The following is an 8,687-nucleotide window of genomic DNA, read 5'->3' on the forward strand; positions in this document are numbered from 1 at the left end:
GGGTATTTCTTTACCCAGGCCCTGAAAAGAGGTCCGTAATCACGTGTCAACGCTGTTCCTATATCTTTCTACATGTCTTTAGTTCACGCAGCATCTACAATAAACTGTTTTCCTTCTCTGCCCTCTTTGCCTCCACCAGCTCGTGACGTCATTTTCTATCACAATGTAGCTTGCTCTTCCTGTTCTCCTCTGGCTCTTCTGGTCTTCGGCATAGCTACATCCGACTAACCCTAAGTCGACCATAATAAATCAACCAAGACATAAACAAACCAAGCCCTTATCTTACTCTTAAAGATTACTTTAACCTTCATACAAGTGTGGGGCTGAAGAGAAACAAGTTTTTGAACGCCCCAGGTTTGCCTTTGGTTTGTCTTTAAAACCTAAACGACTACCAAGTTTTAATAATAATAATAAAGTTCACAGTAAAATCTTCAGTAGCTTCAGACTTAAAAACAAATGTAGCAATATTTATTCTTTTTTTTTACTTGTTTAAAACGATTAGTACATCCAATCAACGAGAATGTCAAAAATTACACACAAAATTTAGAACTACATTACATGAAAATATCTGAATAAAGATATATGTTAGTCAGGAAAAATAGAAATTTATAATTGTTTCTGGACGTGGCTTCAGGAAACAAGAGGTCTGGGCTCTTGAGACTTTTGAGGCCAAGCTAGTTTTAAAATTGTTTATATAAACAAAGCTTAAGTTGCCCTCCCATGCATATCAGCCATTTGATTAATAAATACATTAATGATACTGTTGTTTCAAAATTACTTTCGTTATAATAAATTTGGGGTTATATATATATATATATACACAAATTTCTTACGTTTTATTTGTTCATAGTTAAGAGCAAACCTATAATGGGCTGCCTGTGCTGTACCCTCATCGGCTATCGAAACCTAGTTGCTAGCGTTATAAGTACGGATACTTACTGCTGTTCCACTGGGAAACTGTTTGTTAAGTGCAATGTTTTACAATGGACTATTTGTGCTTTACTTACCAATGGTATCTAAATCTGAATTATAGCGTTGTGTGTCTACTGACAGGGCTTGGTATAGCCAGGTGGTTAAGGCACTCGACTCGGAATCTGAGGTCGTGGGTTCGAATCCCCGTCACACCAAACATGCTCGCCCTTTGAGCTATGTGTGTGTTATAATGTGGCGGTCAATTCCGCTGTTCGTTGGTAAAAGAGTAGCTCTTCTCTCTAGTCTTAAGTTGCGTAATTAAAGACGGCTAGTGTAGAGAAACCTAATGCATCTTTGCGCGAAATTCAAAAACAAAACAAAGTCCGGAGACATTAGGAGGAAGAGGTCTAGTGTACCTGACCCTCCTGGGTATACAAATTTATATACCTAGAGAGAGAGAGAACACTAAGAGGTAAAGATATGAAGTTCTCAGATATACCCCTGAGTCATGAGGACATATTTTTTTAAACGCAGCTTTTATTACTAAATATATTTCAGCTTGGAAGTTATTATTCCCAAAACTGCCAAGTCTGCGGATTTTTAAGAATATTAAAAATTCTAGTTCCCAGTTTTTCAATGACTTAAAGCCAGAGGGAGCAAAATAGTTTGGGGGCCAGGAAACAACTGTCTCTTCAGCCCTGCCCTTAATCCGGCAAACAACTGTCTCTTCAGTCCTGCCCTTAATCCGGCAAACAACTGTCTCTTCAGTCCTGCCCTTAATCCGGCTTGGAATATTTAATTTACTACAATGGAAATATATTCATCTTAAGCTACATTCACTGCATCTAAAAAGTGATACAACTTGGTTATCGATTATTGTATTAAAAATATTTCAAATCCTGTCATGATAAACTTCGAAAGTTTCTTTATGAACATGTTTTTAATTAAATTATTAATATTTTAATACCGTGTAGACTCTTATTATTGACAAAATATACTGGTTAGAAAGAAAACGAAGAATATAGTCGTAAAGTATAATTTAACATCTTGTTTGCTGTCACAGTATATAAAAACTTGACTAAATACAAGTTCTACACTTTTAACTTCACTGTATTTTTGTACAAACTGCTATGGTTTATGCTTAATTAAAGAAACATTTATCACCAAATAACTTGTACATATTTTGTTAGTAATCTAACAGTAAAGAGAGAACACGATTCATGGAGAGTAAATTTTAATATCTGCTTTAAGAAGGAAGCAGACAGAATAGACGAGTGTCGTGTTGTAAGCATTAATTAACTCAGTGTAAGTCTAGAAATATTGTCAACAAATATCATAATATAGTATAGAATAACATAAAGTTTTTCAGATAGTTTTGAGTTAATGCTTGGGAAAAAGATTTTCCATTGAGTTGATATCAAACAATATCAGTTTCACCGACAGTTTAGAGCAAACTTTAATCTCTGATTTAGTAACAAATTTTGCAAATGATCTAAAACCAAAATTATTTTTCGGTTTGATATCGAACAATATCTGCTGTTTCAAGCAGTCTCAGCGAAAAGTAATCTCTTTTAAAATCATTCAATAGGAACTCTTTCTGACAGTCCACAGAACAGATTGTAACCTTTAAATAAAAAATAAATAATATCAGCTCTTTCAGGCAGTCTATAACAGAAATTAACTGCTGATATAGTATCTATCATTGTTATTCCTTTCAGATGGTCAGTAGTGAACCTTAACCTCTAATTTAATTATTTAACGATATTAATTCTTTCAGATGGTCTCTTGAGAATGTTAATTCTGATTTAATATATATATATTATAAACTAATTTAATTTATGTCTACTAATTGCAATAAAGAGGTCCCCTTCTGGTACAGTGTTAAGTTTTCGGATTTACAACGCTAAAATCAGGGTTTCGATTCCCCTCGGTATACACAGCAAATAGCCCGATGTGGCTTTGCTATAAGAAAACACAGACGTAATAAAAAGTTTGTGATATATAAAATACTTCATCTTATCAATAAAGAAGAGATACTTTTGAGTAGAAATACAGATTCAATAAAAATACTTTTGAGTAAAAACACAAGTTCACTAAGATGAGACCTACTTTTGAGTATAAACAAAATTAATAAAACAAGAGCTACTTTTGAGTAAAACCACAAATTCAATACATAAGAACAACTTGGGAGTAAAAATAGATTCAATAAAAAAAACCCTACTTGGGAATGAAACAAATTCAGTAAAACAAGACCGACGTGTTTGTAAGTAAAATCACAGATTCAATGAAACAATAGTTATTTGCGAGTAAAAACACAGATAGAATGTGTTCACTGCGGCCTGGCATGGCCGAGCGCGTAAGGTGTGCGACTCGTAATCCGAGGGTCGCGGGTTTGCGCCCGCGTCGTGCTCGCCCTCCCAGCCGTGGGGGTGTATAATGTGACGGTCAATCCCACTATTCGTTGGTAAAAGAGTAGCCCAAGAGTTGGCGGTGGGTGGTGATGACTAGCTGCCTTCCCTCTAGTCTTACACTGCTAATTTAGGGATGGCTAGCACAGATAGCCCTCGAGTAGCTTTGTGCGAAATTCCAAAAAAAAAACAAAAAAACAAATGTGTTCACTGAACCTTTTTGCGATTTTATTTTTTTACTTTAGTCAAGTTCTACTGATGCCTTTTCAAAAGACGTAAAATTCTTTTGTTTAAATCATCATTTATTTTATGTAGAAAGAAAGATGTAACATACCACTAATGATAAAATTATTCCCACTAAAACACAGAATATACATTTGTTTTATGTAATATTCAGTGAAATTCATGGCTTTAGTTTCACAATACACAATGACGCACTTTGAGAAAAAGCTTATAAAATATCTGTTCCCAGCTAGTGATATGTAATGATCTTATGGCATGCATGAGATCCGTACTTAACCATTTGGTTCGAAGCTCGTGCTGTCTCATTATAAATCTTTCATATAAAGTTCTTTCTTTGACCTATCCTATGAAAATGTCAAAGTTCATTACAGAAGATAAACGGGACTATGAAATCATGGGTCGAAGATAGGAATTTATAATAACTCCGTAACATTGACAGCTTGTACAAGGTTGTCTTGTAGCACCCTAAAGGAATTTGCCCCAGGCTCTGACGCCCAGTCTGGATACATTCCAACCAAATTGGTCTTTGAACGAACAACAGTAAAAGTTTTATGGATAATGCGTGTTCAGTGAAGTGTAGCTGTTTATTAAACTACTGCAGCTTATAAACTTCTATTACAAAGAGGAAAAGCACTTACAAAACCATTGAGACAATCTGAAGAAGTTAGAGATCTAGATGATACATCGCACAGTTTCTGTTTGTTTTATTAGTGTATATGTTGGCTAAATCTTCATTGGTGGTTTTCAACTAAATCTATGTATTGATATGCAAAATAAATGGTATATAAATAGCGTCGATTAACATACAATAAACTACTTCTGTCTTGTTTTATTTTATTTGTTTCGTTAAGAATTCATCTTGTTTTTAAATTGTTCGAGTAAAATAATAGAATTTATTATCAGAAACATTATAATGTGAAGAAGGCATTAATTTGTGAGCAGTTAAAGGTTTTACTATTAGATTTATAGCGCTTCACAATATTCTGAAAGTATTTGCGCATGCTCCAATGTCAAACTACGATTTAGCTCACGTGGCTGTCATTGGCACGACACAGGCGTGAGAAACAGATGCTTCGTATTTCACTCGACTGACACATCGTTGACAAGTTCAGGTCTCTTTCAGTTGCTCTTTCCAATGACCTGTATGAAATGTAGTTTATTGTTTAGTAACGTTTCATAAACTCCAAAACATTACTGTACAAGAGGAAGTCAATATGGTAATAACAGCTTCTGCTCTTATCTTAACCTTTGACCTTAATCTCTTATAAAAAATTACACGTTAATGTGTTAGTTATAAGATTACATTGTTATACGTACTGTGAAATGGGGTAAAAACATTTTCTTAAATATTATATGTTCCGAATATTCCGCGAGAATACGCACTTGAGGACGCGTAAACACATTCCGTCGCTGTCATAGTTATTGGTCCCTCGTTGGGACGGCTGTAAGTTTACAGACTCACACCACTAAAACTCGAGATTCGATTCCCCGCGGTCGACACAAAAGACAGTCCAATGCGACTTTGCTCTAAAAAAGACAAACAAGCATAATAATACTATATAATAAACAATAACACCAAATTTGTTATTTTTCTTTAATTGGACACTCAGTGTTTCGCTTTACCGCTTAAACAAACTGTAACGGTTTGTGTTTTAGAGGAACTCTTCTGGAGAAGCGGAAAAGCGAAACGTTGAGTGTCCAATTAAAGAAAAATAAGAAATTTCTTGACATGAAGTCATTTGTTACTAGTATTTAAATTATTTTGTACATCAAAATGCAACACGGGAATTAAAGAATAAAACATAGTTTTCGAAAATGTTGCAAATGTTGCATGGTGTCAGTTTAGAAACTCACATCCATACACAAGCTAGCACATTGCTTAAATCTAGAATAAAACTTTACTACATAAAACAATTTAACGTCGTAGATTACAGTACATAACGTTGTATTTAAATAACTTATATTTGTATCTTTAAATACAAATATATATATATATACACACTGTTATTAGGGGGCTATAACGGTTCATAACAGTAATGGAAACAACGCGATCACTACAACACTATTACAATATTGTTGCAAAACGTTATTGTAGCTACAATACAAAATCACAACCTCCCTAAAGGTTTTTTTTAACAGTCTCAGCAGTAATAAAATTACTTCTTAGTGTTTTGATTTCTGAAAGAAATTAATTTTGTGTATGCTGTCCTAGTTCCCTTTCCATGAAGAAAACAATAAAAGCAACTAATATTGTGTTATTTGAAGGACATTTATTCAACTTCAGGCCGGGTATGGCCAGTGGATAAGACACTCTACTGGCAATCCGAGGATCGCGGGTTCGAATCCCCGTCACACCAAACATGCTCGCCCTTTCAGCCGTGGGGGCGTTATAATGTGCGCTTAATCTCACTATTTGTTGACCAAGAGTTGGCGGTGGGTGGTGATGACTATCTGCCTTCCCTCTAGTCTTACACTGCTAAATTAAGGACGGCTAGCGCAGATAGTCCTCTTCTAGCTTTTCGCGAAATTCAAAAACAAAGCAAACATTTATTTAATTTCAATACTACAAAATCCATTTGTAAAGGCAAAAATGAATTCAAGTAGTGTTGGATATTTAAGAGAAACAAGTTACAGAAAATTTCTAGATTATAAATACTCATGGTAAACTTATAAAAATTATCAGAATGAGCAACTAACTATACGTATTTTTCAACACAAAAGTCATATCAACAATAATAAAATGATCAAAATCGCTATGGAAATGTTTCCAACTCTGTCAATGATTACATTGCTCCATTTCTCAATTACTGGAACAAACGTTTTTCAACAAGTTAACTCCCTGTTAAAACTACGTGAAAAACTCTAAATCATTGTCATCTTATATATTTATCTCTAAGCCTAAATTTCTACTGTAGATATTCCTCTGACGATATTGTTATGTTGGTTAAAATGGTTTATACTGAAGCATTCCCGAATGATGGATTTATGAACTGTTTATTCTTGACAAGTGGATTTAGGAACTGTTTATGTTTCCTAAAAATCCTTTTCCTACGAACCTGCAATGAATCACTTGATTTTGCGACCAACACCCTACCCTTTTTGGTTTTAAGACAAGACCCATTTCCGGCTCCGTTGGTCTTTTGATTCTGAGTTGTATATTCTACTCTCTATCGGTCATTTGATTCTGAGACCCATTCCCAGGTTATCCAGTCTAAGATAAGTTCCTTGTTCTTGTTTCAAGAGTATTAGAGGCAGTTTTAGTTTTAAAGCTTACTTCTAGAGTGGGACAACGTTTTGAGAGAAAAAGGTAGGAGAAGTCCGTTAAAGCTAAAACCCAATTATTACTCGTTGTTGACGACATGACTGCGATTTTTGCATGTAAAGCACAGCACATACACATGTAAACGTAATAGAAACAGTTTGCATATAATTTGTTATAATGGGTCATGGTTATTGATCTTTATTCGTTAACCGAACTTTTCATCAGTGATGTCATTTTCATGAAAATGCGCATGCGTCACATTCTTCATAATCACCTCAAGAATAAATACTTATCTGCTCTCCATTCGTTTTAAATTTATATTGTAACCAAGACGTCAAAACGATCAACAGGAGAATAATTAACTAGGTATACAAATACTTTATATAGTTGTTTTTGTGACTTTGAAAACTTGAACGATGTCTGCATCAGCGACCGTGTAGGTGTATTGTTACATCCTTTTGTTCACGTATATTTCTCGCCCAGTGATGACGTAGTATATTACACATTACAGCTGAGGATAAGCCTACTTTACCATGCACACTAACAACAGGACGTTCTTGGTGTATCTTGTACGTGTTAACACACACTATATGCTACAACAGCGTCACTTATTCAGACACATTTCTTCCCAGATTAACCTTTCCTAATTGAAAATAAGAACACGACTGATAACTTTAAAAGATATAATAAATAACAAAGTTTTGGTTTCAGTTACTAACCGTATTTGCTGAAAGCTTCTGAAGTTAACTAGCATCTAAATCACAGTCTGCACCCTTCGAAGTGGGAGTTTTTTTTAGTTAATACTAACTCAGTAATTCTTTCATAGTTTCTAATATGATTAAAAACATATCCTTCTGCTTAAATACACACGTTCGTGTATTCATTCACGTCATTCTAGACGTAGAGTGTTCCGGCATGGCCAGGTGGTTGACGCGCAATGTGAAGGTCGCAGATTTCAAATCCCCGTCACACCAGACATACTCATTCTTTCAGCCGTTGGGGAAGTGTAACATTATGGATAATCCCACTATTCGTTGGTAAAAGAGTAGCCCAAGAGTTGGCGATGGGTGATGATAGCTAGCTGCCTTGCTTCTAATCTTACACTGCTAAGTTAGGGACGGCTAGCGCAGATAACCCTTGTGTAGCTATGCACACAATTCAAAACAAACAAGCTAGATGTAGAATGAAACTATCTTTGCTTTTTAATTTGTTTACTGTCATTACAGAGAAGAAGAGATCTGAAAAGCACCTGATCCTCCCAGATTACAAATTCTAAACAGCGATCCAGCTTCCAGGTTCTCTACTTTGGCAACCACACTGGTGAAAATGAACGTGTTAAGTTTAATATTGGAAAATTGTCTAGTCGTATCAATTTACATACGAAAGAAGATAAAATAATTTTCTTATGTTACAAGTGTTCTTCATAACAAATACACGTTCTATTCCAAAATGCAGCAACAGGAACTACTTATATATTTTGATAATTGTAAGGAATTTATCTTCAAGAAATACACTCCCAATTACATAAACTTTATGTAGATACATCAGACCGAAGACTATGGTCATGTGTTATATATGTGTTAATTGTATATTTTGTAGCCTGTCTTCAAAGTTCGGTATCAGAAGACCAGTGAAAGAGAGATGCCTCAAATTTTGTGTCGTTATGAAAACCTTATGGTTAGACTTTGAGAAAGTTTTTATCGAGAAGATTGTAATAAATTATTTTTAAAACGAACTATGATTTTACAGCTACAGGTCTAGAAGGTATATGTATCAGTGTGATAAAGTTCCAAAAAAACAGGAAGATGAGCTTGTAACGAAATGTTTAGGAGGTACTTTAGCAGTGAGATAAAGTTCCAGAA

General features: G+C 34.7%; 1 long non-coding RNA gene across 2 annotated transcripts; it reads right to left on the reverse strand.

Moving 5' to 3' along the window:
• Positions 1–490: 490 nt before the first annotated feature.
• LOC143242995 (uncharacterized) lies at positions 491–7,962 on the reverse strand. Of its 2 annotated transcripts, none has more exons than XR_013023551.1 (3): positions 7,545–7,962; positions 4,881–5,090; positions 491–4,703 (listed from the first exon to the last, which is right to left on the reverse strand). It is a non-coding gene; the product is annotated as an uncharacterized LOC143242995 (long non-coding RNA). The 2 variants fall into 2 exon arrangements; XR_013023552.1 differs by having other exon boundaries at positions 4,947–5,090; positions 7,545–7,953.
• Between the last annotated feature and the right edge of the window lie 725 nt (positions 7,963–8,687).

The sequence above is a fragment of the Tachypleus tridentatus genome, unplaced genomic scaffold, assembly GCF_004210375.1.
Source record: "Tachypleus tridentatus isolate NWPU-2018 unplaced genomic scaffold, ASM421037v1 Hic_cluster_2, whole genome shotgun sequence".
Lineage (NCBI taxonomy): Eukaryota > Metazoa > Arthropoda > Merostomata > Xiphosura > Limulidae > Tachypleus > Tachypleus tridentatus.